This window comes from Dipodomys merriami, unplaced genomic scaffold (assembly GCF_024711535.1).
Source record: "Dipodomys merriami isolate MVZ:Mamm:240054 unplaced genomic scaffold, mDipMer1.0.p SCAF_330, whole genome shotgun sequence".
NCBI classification, from domain to species: Eukaryota; Metazoa; Chordata; class Mammalia; order Rodentia; family Heteromyidae; genus Dipodomys; species Dipodomys merriami.
The window spans coordinates 270,547-289,131 of NW_027204827.1; the positions used below are offsets into that span (position 1 = coordinate 270,547).

Below are 18,585 nucleotides of genomic sequence, written 5' to 3' on the forward strand. Positions count from 1 at the left end.
GTATAATTTAAGTGATTTTTTCCATATCTGTCATTTTTTTGTTCCAGTTGATGTATTGTGTCTTCTGTATTCCATTTTGTTCACTCTGTTAATTGTGGCTTCCATTGTGGTTTGCATGGAGGAAATGGACTCATTGTTGATTTCAATGGATTCAATGTTGGTTTTCAAAATACTAATCTCACCTCTTAATGAGGTGTGTACTGCCTCTATTTTGTCACTTATCTCATAGCTTAGTGAGGTGTGTGCTACCTCTATTTTTGCATGCATCTCCTGTTTGATGTCCTGCATCTCTTTTGGTATTTCGACCTGGTGTTCTTTCAAATTCTGGTCTATTTCTCACTTTATTTCTTGAGTCATTGCCTCCAGCATGTCTTGGATGTAGTGTTTGTCTTCCATTCCTGCTTTGCTCCCAGTGGGGCTCTCCCCTGGGTTGCTGCTGGCTTTTAGAGATAGTTTGCTATCCTAGGTGTTGATAAACCTTGTAATATTTCTCTGTGATTTTCTCATGGTTATTCGGGATTATTGCAGACTAATCTGAAATTTTGTTTTGGTCAATAGGTGTCTGTCTTTGCTTGGTTACTGTTTCTGTGCTGGTAGAGAGAGTCTGTACCTGATCTTGGTTCTGTTGGTGGCCGACCTCCAGCTGCTGGTCTGACCCACACAGGATTCTCAGCCCTCTGCTGTAGATCACTGGCAGTTCCCGCCTTTACAAGTGATGAGCAGCCTAGACTGCTCCTGTTTATTCCTACAGGTGTTCTTGGCAAGTTCAGATGTGCTGGATGTACTCTCCCAAATGCTGGAGTCTGCTATGGTCTCCTGATGTTTTGTTTTGTTTTACATTTTTGGCTATTTGTGGGCTTGAACTCTGGTCTTGGGTGCTGTCCCTCAGCTCTTCAGCTCAGGGCTGGAACCCTACCATTTGACCCATAGCACCACAACTGGCCCTTTCTGCTTATGTTTTGCTGAGGAATCAGATCCAGGGCCTCTTGCAATCACTGTACTGCTGAGCACATTACCAGCCTGAGCTCCTGACTATTATCGGGTGCTGGAGGCCTGTGTTGTTCAATTCCTAGCCTAGAATACATGGGTCAGGTTCTTGTGGGGTTTGAGCTTCTCTTGTCCTGAACCCCCTGCATCTTTTGCTGTCACAGGCATGATTACCAGGAGTGCAGTTCCCTGTTTTTCTCCCCTCTGCTGAGGCGTATGCTCAGCTTCTGATTTCAGTTGGGAGGAGTTGGTTATGTTGCTCAGGCACCAGATCCCCAGGCCTGGTCCCAGACCCCAGCCTGGGCACACCTGTTGGACCTGTGCTGCTGTGTATCCCACCTAGATTACGCAGCTTGGAGTACACAGTTCAAATTTCTTCCACCGTTGGGTGTCTTGACCCAGTGGCGCTGTTCAAGGCTTGGGCGTTAACGCTTCCTTCCAGGGTCTCTCTTGTTCTAGCCTGGCCAGCTGAGTGTGATCCATGGGCTGGTGGAGCTCTTGAAAAGTTTCTAGTTTTAGTGGGTCCTGTGGTGCAGGTTTTGGGGTAGGGGTTCTGCGGATTCCCACAAGCTTTTGAGGAATACACTGTCTCCCTTGAGGAATACACTGTCCCCTTCAGGGTACTCACCCTGGAGCTAGTTGTTTCTGTGTGATGTAGGTTGTTGGTTGCCATTGCAGTCACAGTTCAATTGAGGTGGTTGTGGGATAGGCTGAGAGGTGGTGGCTCTGTGTGTTTCTTTTCTGTCAGTGCCTCCATTGACACTGTTTGGGTCCGCTCCACGGGATGGGCCTCCGGCCTCCACCCGAGGGGTGGGGAGGGCCTCTGTGCAGGTACTGATTGCTAGGGTTTGTCTCTGTTTGCGCTCTCTGGATCAGCACCAGTTCCTTTCAGTTCTGCTCTGGTGTTCTGTGGGCATCTCATGTATCTCTGAGGTTCCTGCCATGGGGCTGAGTGGCTTTGGTGGGATGGAGCCTCTCTGCTCCAATGGAGAGTGAGGGGAAGGGGTGGGATCTTTGTGTAAGTTCCCTGCTCAGAGGATTCTTCATTCGTCAAGATCAGCCAGTCTGACACTGTTACCTCAGGGGTCTTTGGTGCGGGTGATCTGCAGACAACTCCCTGTGTCTCTGGGCCACCGGCAGCTCCCACCAGGCTGGGCTGGCCATGGCTTGGCAAGCTGCTTTGTGGCCAATAGACATTGGGGGAGGCGTCTTCAAGTTTCTCTGTTATGAAATTCTTCTTTTCAATTTCTGTTTTTCTCTGGATGTTGATTTTTGTTGTTGTTGTCGGTCTCTTGGGGAGATTAAACGTTGGAACTCAAACTCTCTTTTTGGTTGGGGAGAGCTGTGGCATTCCCCTACTTCCCTGTCACCGTCTTGTACCCCCTCGAGTTTTTGCTTTTTTTATTCAGAAATAATTTTAATTTATCTGTTGAAATGAGTACTAAAGAAACTAAAGATATTTCTGGTGCTTATGTGAAAAATTATACTTTAAAATATTCTGTATTCTGTTTGTATAATGCTCATAATCTATTTTATTCTTTCCTAGATATAAGACTTTGAATTCTACATTGTTTTATAATATATAGGTTCATTAATAAATGTGTCCTTTCAGATTGCATTCCATACCAAAACAGTTTAAGATTCCTTTTTTACTAGGTCCTTATAGTATATTTCTTTGGAATAAAATGACAATGTTGTCTAATTTTAAAGTTTTATAATGATTATGCTATATAAAGGCCTTTCTAAGGTGAAGATTTAATACACTGATGTCAAACTTTTATTTATATGAATTACATATATTGTTACACTTGTAATTTTGTAATCAACTTTTTAATAATTGTTTTTCATTTCTTGCGTCTGAAGAATGAAAAATCTGGAATAATTCACAGATTTTCATATCATCCTTTGCAATTGCCATGTTAATCTCTGTATTGGTGTAATTTGGGTACATGTGCTGCTGAAGCATGTAATGTCCTCTAAATTTAGGTAGTTAATGATGCAATATTTATACAGGATTATATCCTTGGGTGCCTGTTTGTAACAAGGAAACCTTATTGTTCCTAACAATGCTACTGATCTTATTTCCCTAAAATTCTGTGTATAATGGAAAATAATTATATTGTTCAGTTTGTAATTTTTTTGTCAATGACTATTTTAAATCTTTTTCATTTTAGTTTAATCATACATTGAAGCATTTTTAGCTAGGTCCAAAGGGGATGGCTTTTTCAAGTACTTATTTATTCAACTGAGTTTGCTCTGTGTAGCTAACGGATTCAAAGTAAGCCTTGCGTAAGAGCTACTTCTAAACTTCTGCAGCTGAAATTTTCCCAAATGCGGTCTCATTGGCACAAACGTCTACCTGACACTTTACCCTTCTTCCATGTAGGATCAGACCAACCAGAATATCTTACCCTGATCGCGTAAATTGTCTTACTTGAACAAAATAAATCTTAGTTCCAAGGGATCATAGAAAAATGAATATTTCAGACAGAACTTTTCAGATTGGAAGGTTTTTATCAAAATATAATTGTTTATCATACCTACCATTTCAAAAGTAGCTAAAGCCAAGAAGGTGAAAAAATGGTTCATATGCATGATTACCTAATGTCCTGGCCTATCTACCTTCCAACCAGGCAGGAACTTAGACTACTGCCTTTCTTTCACCAAATATTTTCATAGCTCCAGGAGAAGTCCATATGTTTCTCCTTGTTATTAGGCCTTAAATTGGTAATGTTTCCCCTTGCCTCCAGTCTGTAAATCTACAAAAGGTAAAGGTTTAAGTCTAACTCTATCAAACACTGAGGTAGAGATAATGGAAAAATTCTTTAAATCAGAGTTGCTTTTGATACCCTAACCAAAACAGAACAAAGCAAAACATGTGCCATTTTATTATATTATATATAGTTATATATTTTATATTTATATGTGCTGATTTTATATTTCACACAGTGAAACTTACTAGAATCAATTGATAATTTGACAAATAAAGTGATATTTATTTATTACTATAAATATAATTGGAATATAAATAATTAGGTTTAGAATATATATTAGAATATAAAAAGTATCAATGCAATGTCTTCGGTATACACTTGCGATACCTTCTAATTGCTCATGGTCTTCTGAATTCACATTGTTAAAAATCAATGTGTTTTCCTCTAATCTATAAGAGATTTTACTCTGATGCTCTGTTTATTGTTTTAACTCACTGGTCCCAAACTGTTTTTCTACATATTTCTGATGCATTCCTACATATTATAATCCAATTGTCCTAATACGATATCTAAAAGACATTATTCTTCTATAGACCCATGGGTCCTAATATCTTATGGCTTAGTTACCTGCATCATCAGATAACAGGGGCAAGACTTCTCAACTAGGCTTATGCAACATGCCAGCAGACAGTAACTGAAAATCCATCTCAATTTCTCATTTCTTATATTTCAGGGCTCCAATTCCTTGAGAAACAAGAATTAGCAGCAAGCAATTGTGTAATGTAAGGCAACTTAAAATGAAAGATGAAGTCTCAAAATGGAGAGAAATTACTGTATTTCAAACTGAATTTACAGATGACCAGCCCATATGAGTGAACAAGATCAGAAAGTGTCACAAGATTATTTTTAATACCCCTCCCCTAATGACTAACGTAATATTTCAGTCCAGCATTAGTCGGCCCAAAAAATAGTTCCTGGAAGGATAGATCCGTGATTGATCTACCATGGTCAGGAAAACGACTTAGAGGTTAAATGTAATTCAGCAAAACATTAATTGAGAAGATCGTTTGTGCTTCAAAACACTGGTACTTTAGTACAACTTCGTTCTCTTGTATAAAAATGTTGTCATTCTCAAACCAACCTACATTTAATCTCCTGAAAGTGTATTCCTTTTCAAATAAACTTTTTGAAATCACACTTACCAAAATAACATTTGATAAGTAGATGACACTTAGTGACATTACAAGTTTTTCAAGTGTAGGGAGCAAGTTACAATACAGTTGATTCATTTACCCAGCACTAATGTCAGACAGGTTCAACCATTCATTAAAGTCTAGAAATAGTACCACGCACCATTTGTGTTGCTCAGTAGGTGCCTTCCAGAAATTTGTTAAATAGGTCAGCCTCCCATATTTCAACCCTAAACATTAGCTAATAAAGTAAATTTCATCACTTAATAAGGGGCATTTTAAAAAGTCACAAATACTTGCCTTATCATATGCTGTTTTGTTTTCCCTCTGTCTAACACAGTAAGAAATATGTCTTTAAGTCTTGAATATGGGTACTCATTTGAGATGTGACAAAATATATCTTCTATTTCTATCATATACTTCTATAGTAGTATATGTTACTTTTCTTCTTTTTCCAAAACTTATATGTAGTAGAAAGTTTTATTCCATGTAAAATAAAATAATCACACATATTGTACAAAACCATTTATAAAAACTGGTAGTTAAGAATACATTCAAAGCCATTTTTAAACTTTCTTGTTGACTAATGATTAATCTTGAAATGGATGAGAATATAATCATGTATAGGTGTTTCAAGTCTCCAGTCTTGCAAATTGTTATTGCAGATGAATGAATTATGGAAATATAAGCTGACATTAGTTCAAGTATGTGCAGGACTGAAACTCCATGGAATGTATATAAACCTTTCAAATATTAACAGACAGTTTAACAGAATGACTATCAGGAAGTTGAAACCAGAGAGCCATAATAGTAAAGACATAGAATGAATGAAAAATGGAACAAGGGGCAAGTACAGCTAGAATACTCAATGTACACATTTGAGAAAGGAAGTGGTAAATCGGAAATAAATCTTGGAGAAGGGGGTGGTTGAGAATGATAGAAGGTGTCACTGTGATCCAGGAGCAATGGATAATTAGGTGGACATATTTAATTGTAAGACACTTGCACAACCTTTGGAAATTCAGTTAAAAAACACAAAAACACATAAAAATCACAACCAAACAGCAATCTGTAGGGAGTATGAATATGACCTCTCAAAAATTTTAAGCAGTTAATGGAGGAAAGTCTTAGTAAAAGCAAACAAAAATGTTCAAAGAGGATAGTTTGGCGTAGGGGAGGATTCTGAACACATTTAAATAGATTATCTAAGGTTATAAATCACCTATATCTGCTGCAAATATTATCTTTCTGAACTTGATACTCCAGTCCTGAGCCACAATTGAGAGCTTGGAAATATGTAATGGAAGAAACAAGATGAAGAACCCATTACTCCACTGTAGAGAAAGCAATCCTCTATTTTTTCTCTCATCTCTCTTCACTACATTTTATTCATACTTTTAGGTCAATTCATTTTGAATTACATTTTCCTTCTTTATTCTGGCAAAGTAATTGGTCAAATAATTCACTAAAAGTTATTTGCCACTTTTTTTGATTATGCTGTTTAATTGACTAAGCAAGTCCATTAAATTTTCCTCTTGCATTTTGTTGCCATGAATCAACATCTATGTTAATGAGGACAAATCTAATGTAAAAATTGTCTCCAGAAAACCAGTCCAAGAAACTGTGATTACAAATACTTGGCTAACTTTTTTCTTTTTCCTTTACCTTGAAAGTCTTCTTGTGTCTAAATTGCCCAGAAAAATAGGTACTCCATCACTTTTTCTTTCAATCAATTCTAAACTCAAGGATATATTTTGCTAACAAGATGCTTAGAGGAAGCCAAAATATACTCCATTTTTATATTCTCACTTAAGACTCTCCTTAGATACCATATCAGGAACAGTGAAGTTTTTCTTTGCAAAATTATTTCAATATATTATTTTTCTCTTGTTCTTGCATTTGCTCACCACGATGTATGGAGAAGAATAGAGGTAAATCACCCATACCTTAGAAGACAGGTCTGTTACAAAAGGACAATGCTTCTGTGTCCTACTTCTATGTCCTCCTCTCAGCAATTTCCTGATTTCCAATTAAACACAGCTTCTTGGCTATTGAAGCCTCACCCACTGCTTCATCTTCATAGTTTCTCTTTTAAAACTCTTTTAAGGGTAGAGACCCAGCTATATACAACCAATCTGAAAAAGATCCCAAACCTCAAAATCTAAAGGAGTTTTATGACTCTTCAGGAGGACGATTGGGAGACCTAGAACCCCCCATGCCAATCGTTTGATCATCACATTCCTGCCTCGGTTTGTCCCCTTTCCTATTGGCCAATATTCGTCGCTGTAACTGATCTGGATATGACCAGGTGTCAGGAATGGTAGTGGTTAGAGCCCCGTTCTTTTTTTGTCTAGGAGACAACTCCTCTGCTACTTGCACTCTCAGCAATCACTGGCAACCCAATGACTCATATCCGTTTGCAGGTTTTGTACGTGTTCCTCCATTTATTGTTCTGGCTACTAATGACTCTCAGTTTTCCCAGGTTCAATTGATTCATCCGTGCACTAAAAGAGCAGTAGGATTGATCCTTGCAATCGGTGCGCAATCATCGCTACAGTGGCTTCAGCTACCACCACCGCTATATTGCTGTCCCAAAGCGTGTCCACCGCGCAACAGATAAGCCAGCTGATCCCTCAACTGTCATCCATAGAATTATAACATTTACAAGTTGCCAATCATCTTAAGGGAGGCCTCCTTGTGCTCCAACAACAAATAGACTTGCTCCAAGAACAGATTACGTTTCTTTGATTACAACAAGGAGGACTATGTAATGCTATGACTACTTCTGTCTGTCAGCTTTCCACTCCCGCACCCAATTTCACTGAACTTAGTAACTACATCAAAGTCCCTAAGTCCCTTAAGTAGTTAAACTTCAACCAAAACCTGCTGCATGATGTTACCCACCTAAACCAGACCACCATTCAGCTTATTCCCGCTGTCTCCTTTTTAGAAGATGTGCTTAAAAAGTTACAACAATGGTTTTCGCCATCCTCTCTGGTCATCTGGGGAGGCCGTGCACTTGTAGGGCTTACTCTGCTAGGAATTATTAAATGCTTGCACTCCCGGCAAAAATGCCTCCAATGACGGGTCACCATAATGACGGTCCTTTTAAAAGAAAAGGGAAAATTTGTGGGTAGAGCCGGTCAGAACTGGTTGAGTCAGCTAGAGTAGCAGTTGAAGCACACTTCCTGCTCATAGAGACGGGACCCAAAGGCACGTCTGCCTAGCTTTACAGCCATGAGCTGTCCATGCTCCCTACATGCCCCCTGGGGACCAATCAGTGCCTGTCACCAAGCAATGCCCATGATCAACTCCCCGCTAAGTAATTGGCTTAGAAGGACTCAGGAGGTTGGGAAAGCTGGGGCTATAAAATCCCAACCCTTGTGCAGAAATAAACCAGACCTGCTTAAGCCTGTTCTCCCAACGTGTGTTCCTTGAGTGCGTCGTTCACACTTACCTCCTGCCGGAGATCTAGCCCTACAATGTAGCAACGGGGGAGGCCTTATAGTCCTTCACCTTCATTAGACTTGAAGCTAAGAATCTGTGATTAGTTGGAAATCAGGCAAGAGCTAAGAGGAGGACAGAGAAATAGGACATAGGAGCATTGTCCTTTTGTAAAAGACACTGTCATCCATGGTATGGGTGATTCAACTCTATTCTTCTCCATACATCTTGTTGAACAAATGCAAGATGAAGAGAAAAAAATAATCTATTGAAATAATTTTGCAAAGAATAACTTCACTGTTCCTGATATGGTATCTAAGGATAGTCTTAAGAGAGAAGATAAAAGTGCAGTATTCTTCTGTTTCCTCTAAGCATCTTGTTATCAAAATATCTTTGAGGTTATAAGTGATTGATCCAAAAATTGGCAGAGTACTTATTTTTGAGGGCACTTTAGACACAAGAAGACTTTCAAGGTAAAAGAAAAAGAAAAATGTATAGGTAAATATTTGTGATCACAGATTCTTGGACTGGTATTTTGGAGACCAAGTTTTACATTAGAGATTGTCCTCATTAACATTGATGCTGGGTTTCTGTGGCAACCAAATGCAAGGAGGAAGTTTAATGGACTCGCTTGGACAAGAAAACATGGCTTATAATATTTAGTGAATTATTTTGACCAATTACTTTGCCAGAACAAAGAAGGAAATATTTAATTCAAATCACTTGAATTAAACTTATGAATAAAAGTAGTCAATAGAAATTAGAGAAAACGTAGAAGACTGTTTCCTCTCCAATGGATTAATGGGTTATTGATCTTGTTTCTTCCATTCTATCTTCACAAGCTATCAAGTGTGGCTCAGGACTGGAATATCCAGTTCAGACCAAGAGAACTCGCAGAAGAAAATATTTGCAGCATATGTAGGTGATTTATAACCTTAAACAATCTATTTAAATCTGTTAAAAATTCTCCTCTATGGGCTGGGAAGGTGGCTCAGTGGTAGAGCGCTTGCCTTGCATGCCTGAGGCCCTGGGTTTGGTTCCTCAGCACCACATAAGCAAAAAGAAAAACAAAAAAAAATTCTCCTCTACCCCAAATTGCTCACTTCGAACAGCTTTGTATGCTTTTCCCAAGATTGTCCTTCATTAACTATTTAAAATTTTGAGAGGTCATAATCGTACTCTATAGAGACTGCTGTTTGGTTGTGCTTTTTGTGTGTTTTTGTTTTTTGTTGTGTTTTTTCACTGAATTTCAAAAAGTTGTGAAAGTGTGTTACAAAAATGTCCATCTAATTGTCCAATGTTCCGGGATCAGAGTCATTCCTTCTATCATTCTCAACCAACCCCTTCTACAAGATTTATTTCCGATTTACCACTTCCTTTCTCACATGTGTATATTAAATATTCTAGCTGTACTTGCCCCTTGTTCCATTCTTCATTCATTCTATAGCTTTATTATTATTCCTTTAATATAATTAATATTAATTCAATTTCCTGATAGTCATTCTGTTAAACTGTCTGTTGGTACTTTGAAAGGTTTATATACATTCCATGGAGTTTCAATTCTGCATATACTTGAACTGATGTCAGCTCATATTTCCATAATTCATTCATCTGAAGTAACAATTTGCAAAACTGGAGACATGAAGCACCTAGACATGATTTCATTGCCCTCCATTTGGAAGATTAATCTGTAGTCAACAAGAAAGTTTAAAAATGGCTTAGAATATATTCCTAAATACCAGTTTTTATAAATGGCTTTGTAGAGTGGTGTGTGATTATTTTATTTTACATGGGATAATATTTTCAACTACCTATAAGTATTGGCAAAAGAAGAAATCTAAAATTTACTACTGTAGAGGAAAATGATAGAAATAGAAGACAGATTGTATGTTTGTCAAATCTCTGATGAGTACCCATATTCAAGACTTAAAGTCATATTTCTTACTATGTTAGACATATAGGGAAAACATAAAACACCATATGATAAGGCAACTATTCATGACTTTTTAAAATGTACTTATGTGATGAAATTTATTTATTAGCTAATGTTTTGGTTTGAAATATTGGAGGCTGATCTATTTAACAAATTTTCAAAGGCACCTACTGAAAAACACAAATGGTGGGGGGTACTATTCCTACACTTTAATGAATGGTTGAACCTGTTTGGCATTAGTGCTGGGTGAATAAATCAACTCTATTGAAACTTGCTCCCTACACTTGAAAGACTAGTAACCTCACTAAATATCATCACTTGTATAGTGTTATTTTGGCAAATGTGATTTTTAAAAGTTTATTTGAAAAAGAATATACTTTCAGCAGATTAAATGTAGGTTATCATTTGTTTGAGAATGACAACATTTTATACTACAGAACCAAGTTTACTGAAGTACCAGTGTTTTGAAGCACTAAGGATCTTCTCAATTAATGTTTTTTGAATTATATTTGACCTCTATTTCAAGTATTCCTAGCATTGGTAGACCAATTATGGATCTATCATTCAGGAACTATTTTTTTGCCTGCTGATACTGGACTGAAATCATTCATTAATCATTATGAGAAGGGTATTACAAATAATCTTGTGACATTTGTGGTCTTTTTCACTCATATGGCATGGTCCCCTGAAAACTGAAAGTTTGAATTACTGTACTTTCACATTTTGTGATTTCATCTTGCATTTTAAGTTGCCTTGCATTTCCCAATTGCTCACTGCTAATTCCTGCATTTCAAGGAATTGGGGCCCTGAAATATAAGAAATGAGAAATTGAGATGGGTCTTCAATTACTTTCTCTTGGCATGTTGCATGGGCATAGGTGGGAACTTCTGCCCTAGTTATCTGATGAGGCGGATAACTGGGACCTGGGATCCTAGGACCCATGGATCCTGTAGAAGAATAATACCTTTTAGACACCATATCAGCAAAATTTGAGTATAATCAGTAGGAATGCTTCAGAAATATGGAGAAAAACAATTTGGGACCAGCGAGTTAAAACAATAAACAGAGCAGCAGAGTAAAATCCCTTATAGATTAGAGGAAAACAACATTTTTTTTTTACCATGTGAATTCAGAAGACCAAGAACACTTAGAAAGTATCACAAGTTTATACCGAAAACCTTGCATTGATACTTTTTATATTCTAATATATATTCTAATCCTGATTATTTATATTCCAATCTATTTATTGGAATAATATGAATTAATTTATCAAATTATCAATTAATTTTAGTAAGATCCACTGTGTGAAATATAAAATCAACACATATACATATAAAATATATAATTATCTATAAGAAAAAGTTTTGCATTGTTCTGTTGTGGTTAGGGAATCAAAGGCAACTGTTTTAAAGTATTATTCCATTACCTCTACCTCATTGTTTGGTAGAATTAGAACTAAAGCTTTACCATTCGGGGATGTACAGCTTAGAGGCGAGAGGAAACACTGTGATTAAAAAACTACCAATTTAAGGCCTAATAACGAGGAGAAACATATGGACTTCTCCTGGAGCTATGGAATATATTTGGTGATAGAAAATCAGTGGTGTAACTTCCTGCTTGGTTGGATGGTAGTCAGGCCAGGACATTAGGTAATCATGCATATGAACAATATTTTCACCTTCTTGGCTTTAGTTACTTTTGAAATGGTAGGGTGTAATAAGCAGTTATATTTTGAAAAAATACCTTCTAGTCCGAACAGTTCTGTCTGAACTGTTCGTCTCTCTATAATCCCTTGTAACTAAGATTAGTTTTTCTCCAGTAAGACAATATATGCTGTCAGGGTAAGACATTCTGGTTGGGATGTTCCTACATGAAGCAAGGGTAAAAGGTCAAGGAGACATTTGTGCCAGCAAGACCTCATTTGGGAAATTTTAAGCTGCAGAAGTTTAGAAGTAGCTCTAAGCAAGGCTTACTTTGAATCCATTAGCTCAACAAAGCTAAATCAGTTAATAAACAAGTACTTGAAAATCCATCACCTTTGCACCTATCTATAAAGGCTTCAAAGTATGATCAAATTTCAAATGAAAAAGACTTAAAGTAGTCATTTACAAAAACTTGCAAATGTGAGCAATCGAACAAACAACATAAGTTTTTTCCACCATACACAGAATTTTACAGAAATAAGATGAATAGCAATTTTGGGAACAATAAGGTTTCCTTGTTACAAATAGGCAACCAAGGATATATGCCTGTCTTAAGATTGCATCATTAATTACTTAAGTTTATAGGATACTACATGCTTCAGCAGCACGTCTACCCGAATTACAATACAGAGATTTATATGGCTCTTGCACAAGGATGATATGAAAATTTGTGAAGTATTCCATATTTTTCATTATTCAGATGCAAGAAATGAAAAACAGTTATTCAAAAGTTGATTACAAATATACAAGAGTAATAATATGTGTAATTCATAGAAATAAAAGTTAATTTGACATCAGTGTATTCAATCTTCACCGTTTTAGAAAGGCCTTTACATAGCATAACCTTTATAAAACTTTTGAAATAAGATAACATTGTCATTTTATCCCAAAGAAATAAAATTCTATAAGGACCTAGGAATTAAAAGAATCTTAAAATGTTTCTATATGAAATGCAATCTGAAAGAACACATGTATTAATGAACGTATGGATTATAAAACAATGTCGAATTCAAAGTATTATATCTAGGAGTGAATGAAATAGATTATGGACATTATACAAACAGAATACTAAATATTTTAAAATATACTTTTTCAGACAAGCACCAGAAATATCTTTAGTTTCTGTACTACTCATTTCAACAGATAAGTTAAAATTATTTCTGATTTAAAAAATCACAAACTCTATAGAAATCATTATAGATGTATACAAACAACTCGAATATATTTTGACATCAATGTCAGGCAATTCACTTGGAAGAATACCATGGAATACATGAATTTTTAAAGTAAGGTATTGCTGTTGCTTTGTATTGTGAAAATATTTTCTATGGAAACATAGGATGGACTGGCAATTTTGAAATTTAAGAAACTTAACTGATCCATTAGGACTTTGGAGAACAATTTGTACAGCTTTCCACAACTTCAAAGAGGTAGTGATACATACTTTTCCTTTTGGCAATATCAAATGCAGTTTCTTCCAAGTTGTGCTTCAGACCTGGCTTGATATAATGGTTCAACAGAAGGAGATCCAGCGTATCTTTGCTATATCTATTCCCAGCAGCAAGATCCAGGGGGTCAAGAGGCCTTTAACTTGGCCATTGGTATCTGCATCATGATGAAATAAGAAGCCACTCTGTTATTATTCCATGTATAAGTACTGTGCAGGGATGTCCAGCCATTCGCAGTTATTACATGAATATCTGCCTTGAGCCACCAACTCATGGACAATATCTAAGTGTCCACTGTAGGCTTCTCGATGAAGAGGTGTATACTCATCGTCATCCCTAGTAATCACATGAGTGGCCTTTTTGGAAAGTAGTCTCTGCACTGTAGTAAGGCGATTATTTTCAGCAGAACAAAGAAGAAATTTGCTTGGATACTATTTCATTTTTTTCTTGCAATTGATACCATTTCTCACTTTTTCATCTTGTTCCTCAACTTCATCAGAATTGCCTAACCAGAGACTTTGAGTGCCAATGAGAATGAGCTCTCCATGTATTTCCCCAATAGTTCACATTGGATGAAATGGTCAGAAAAATCTGGTGAATTTTCTGCATCTGTTTTTTTCACTATTATTTATTTTCTCTTTTTTCATTTTTACTATTCTAAATTATTCTAACTGGAGAGTAGGGAATTGGTAGAGAGCAGAGGAAAGATTTTCCTCCGTATTTAAAGGTACAGACTGAAAATGAGGACCAGTGTTTTCTTCTTGTGCAGCTTATTCTAAGAATGAGAAAACAGGAAATAATGTATTCTATGTAAATGAATTGGGATATGGCAGAGCAGAAAGTGAAATGATGCAACCAAAAATATAAAAGCAAAATAAATTAGGATAATTGTGGAGCAATCATATTACCTATGAGAACCATGAAAGGGAGAGAGGGAGAGACAGATGTGCAATGGTCTAGCTAGCCACAAAAGCCATCCCTCTCATCAAATTATAGAGCAAATAAATTCATTTTTTAAAAGAGATGGAAATAGAATTTAAGATCAGATATCTCCATTGTTTTTAATTATATTCTTATTATCTTAAATACTTGTATAAGGGAATTTTCATTCAACATATCAGTTTTTTAAGTAAAATGGATCTTTATATAACTTTTCCACACCCTTCCAAACCTCACCCCACTTTAATTTTTTCTAGTTTCATACTATCTGCATTGAATATTATACCTTCACTCTCTTCCTCCATATCTCTCTTTATTCCTTCCTTTTGACTTCCACTCACATATTCCAAGTGATAGTTTCCTGGTATTCATTTTGTTGGAGTAAAGTTCAATTTTATAAGAAATTACACCTTTGAAATACTCCTCTGCAAATAGCATGCTTTGGTTAATATTTTTGTGTAAACTTGTATAAATTTCTAGCTTCCAAATATGGCTCTGACTTAGTTCCATTAATATATTTTTAAATCTATCCTTTTCGTTGCAAATAATGTAAGAGTCTTCAAAATGGATGGGTTCAATCCAATTGTGTATATGTGCCACACTTTCTCTAATCATCACTCTGCCAAAGGGCATCTGGGCTGTTTCCGTAACTTGGCTACGGTGAATAGTGCAGCAGTGAACATGATTGTGAAAGTGATTTTACTGTTACATTTTGGAATAATTCATCACTTCCTTTGTGGGAGCAATACTCTATCCAGTTACCCAGAATAAGAACATCCTTCCCTTCATCTTCATCACATTGAATTGCAAGTCCTCAAAAACACACTTACCCCTACAGGTCTCAATAAGCTAAAACACCACTGTGCCCATATTCTTTCAAAACATTTTTCTCATAATTGTACATATAATTTAGTGAGAACCTTCTATGTACTTTCCTAATGTGGGAATGAGGGACATGACAGAGTAAACGTAAGAAATATGCAACTTAATTAGCTATTATCATATTTAAAATCATGTTCAGCTCTAATTCATAGCCTCACATAATATTATTTTAATCTTTATTTGATTACTTCATCTAACCCGTAAATTATATCAGGTGAGTTAAAAGCAAAGGCAAAAAGTGTGGTTTTATTTTGACACTCATGTGTGAGGTTGCACAACATGGGCAAATAGATGGATTGGAATTAATAGCTCTTATCCATTTTGTTAACGTAGAGATGATTTTCCCAACCTGATTCTTGAATTCGTATTCCATTCAACAACAAGAAACATGTGATAATTTCCTTTGTTTTGCTCCTTATTAAATTTTTTCCATTTTATTTTATAATGGATGATTTCATAAATGTACTGTAGATACAAAAATATGTTAAAATATTTCTATCCATATGCATTGATATATACATACTCACATATATTATGCAGGTTATAATGATAATGTATAATTTCAGTAACTGTACAATTTACTAAATTATTAAAACTATCGACAGCTCATGCCTGGCATCCGGGTTACTCGGGAGGCTGAGATCTGACAATCATAGTTTGAAGCCATCCTGGGCAAGAATGTCCAGGAGCCTCTTATCACCAAACAACCAACAGAAAATCAGAATTGGAACTGTGGTTCAAATAGTATAGCGGTAGCCTTGAGAGAAAAATCTCAGGGACATCATCCAGGTTCTTAGGTTAAGAAGAACAATCTACCCAAATAAAATCTATTTAATTTACACCTGTGTAATTAAAGTATTTCCATCACCCAAATGCACAACCATGCTCATTTGCAAGGTAACTCTGTTTTGTGTGAAGTACCATAAAATATATTCACTTAAGTTGAAAGCATTGGAATGTGGGTTCATTCTATCTCTCTCATGCATTTTTCCACTCAAATATTCAAATCTTACAAATATTCCAATTATTTAAAATCATAGCTTTTTACTTTCATACCCAAATATTAGAGTTTGAATTGAGTGTCTTGTGCCCCCTAAATGGGTGTTCTTACCACTTTGTCATGTCCCGAGCTCTAAATTATCCTGATTATTTTTCAGATCCTTGTGTATGACCTTGGGCTCAGTCCATGTTATGTTATTCTTCCTGGAATTTAGAATAACAGGTGCATGGCATTGTGTACTGATTTTTCTGTCCAGTCTGGGCTTTAACCTCTTTCCTCAAGAGTAGACTCCCATGTAGTCAGGATTTTCATAAGTTTGTGATAGCTGATGTTGTTTTAAGTCTTTGCATTTCCTGCAGGTTCTTGACTACTAAATTAATTTGTTTTCTTGGGTTGTGTTGTTTCATTTGAATGTATGTGTTGAGTTGTTCCTCACTTGTCTTTTTGTTTCTTTCAATCAAGTACTTACCTAAAGTGCTGAGAAACCAATTCTTCTTTTTCATGATAGTCAAGGTGAACATGATTTATTACAAAGCAATTTCAGTAATATTTAAACATCTTCATATCTATGGATGGTACATAAATGATAAGTGCTGTGATGGGTTTTTTTTTATTTTCACAGCAGTCTTTGCCATGCACAGACAGATCATCATAAAATCTATGAAGATAATAAAACTACAGATGCAAGCAAAGAGAAGAAAAACCTATTATTAATTGTTTGACAGAGGCTTGCGTTCTAGTGAAAGAAATATGTTGCTTGATGCAAGATTTCACAAAATTGTATTTCTAGGGGGAAGCTAAACAACCATCTAATTCTACAGAATTGAGGGAGAAGAATCAAACTCCTGAATAGTTTACATATGGGTCAAATAAAAGCATGCTTCTAAAAAGAGAGTTGATTTTAGAGAAACGTGATGAGTTCTATGTAAATAGGTGCTTAGCTGATTTTGTTAATTTGAAAACTAATACAGGGAAATAGGGTACAGCAAGGTAAAAAAAGAACTTCACATTGAAATACTCATGTGTGTGTGTGTGTGTGTGTGTGTGTGTGTGTGTGTGTGTGTGTGTGTGTGTACATGCACGTGTATACACGCATGCTCATGTGCAAGTGCTAATTTATTCATTCATCATCCCTAAGATTCTGTGTCCAAGGATAGTGGTTTACCACTTGAGGCATTGTTCCACTTCTGGTTTTTTGGAGATAATCGCATGTATTTTCATGATTGGACTGGCTTTGAATAGTGGTCTTCATATCTCAGCCTCCAGAGTAGCTAGCTAATCTTACTCAGCCTCCAAGTAGCTAGTTAAAATTGGGCCTGTCCTCTATACTTCACTGCTTTTTTATTCTTGTCCTGAGGTGTTCACATGCCTAAGTCATATATATGTCTAGTTGCTTTAAGAAATACTCTTATTGCTTGGCACCAGGGGCTCCCATCTGAACTCTTAACTACTGAGGAGGCTTGAGAACAGAACCCAGGCCAAAAGTTTAGTGGACTTCCTTCTCAATATATAGTTGGGTGCATTGGATCATTTCCACCATCCTGCACTATCTACATGTTAAGATTGGAAGGGCTGCCGAATCCAGGCCAGCCAAGTTAGGAAGCAAGACAATTTGGTGTGCACCCCTTATACCCTTGATAATGGGAAGGCTAAAAATTCAGATCAGATGCATGTTCTTTTGAAAGGGAACCCATATCCTAAAATTAACCAATGATATGGCACCACTCTACAAAAACAATACCCAAATTGAACACAATTTCCCACAACCAAAATAAGCATATACTTTAACATGCAAAAACTTAGTACAATCTGCTCTTTGCTCTAATATCAGCTTCATCTAATTATCATATGATGTGACAGAATAGTTTCTTCATTAAACTGATTATATATTTTAAGAAACCTAGAAAATTCTTTCTCACATATTAAATCCAACGAATGGCAAATTGCCTCATTTCTTACCTATTTGGCTACTACTATAAGTTCATCTTATGATTATTATTAATAGTAATATATTCAGATTTATTAATTTACTATGTAACAGTTTTTAAACTTTTGGCTTCTCTGCTGAAGTTGAAGTATTTAAATAGTATCATCAAATTATATTACTTGGGTACTTAGGGCAGTTTTTTAAAAAGTTTTAAACCAATGTTTTCTAGTAATTCTGTTTTTTTTTGGGGGGGTGTCAGATCATGGGACCTGAATTCTGGGCCTGGGCGCTGTTCCTCAAGGCTAGTTCAAGGCTAGCACTCGACCACTTGATCCACAGTGCCACTTCCAGTTTTTTTTCTGTTTATGTGATGCTGAGGAATTGAACCCAGGGCCTCAAACATGCAAAGCAAAAGTTC

At 36.2% G+C, this 18,585-nt stretch overlaps 2 pseudogenes; one reads left to right on the forward strand and one right to left on the reverse strand.

The window, feature by feature from the left end:
• Nucleotides 1-2,854: 2,854 nt before the first annotated feature.
• Nucleotides 2,855-2,953, reverse strand: LOC138842223 (U6 spliceosomal RNA; annotated as a pseudogene).
• Nucleotides 2,954-12,564: 9,611 nt separating this feature from the next.
• On the forward strand, nucleotides 12,565-12,661 carry LOC138842222 (U6 spliceosomal RNA; annotated as a pseudogene).
• The last annotated feature ends 5,924 nt before the right edge of the window (nucleotides 12,662-18,585 follow it).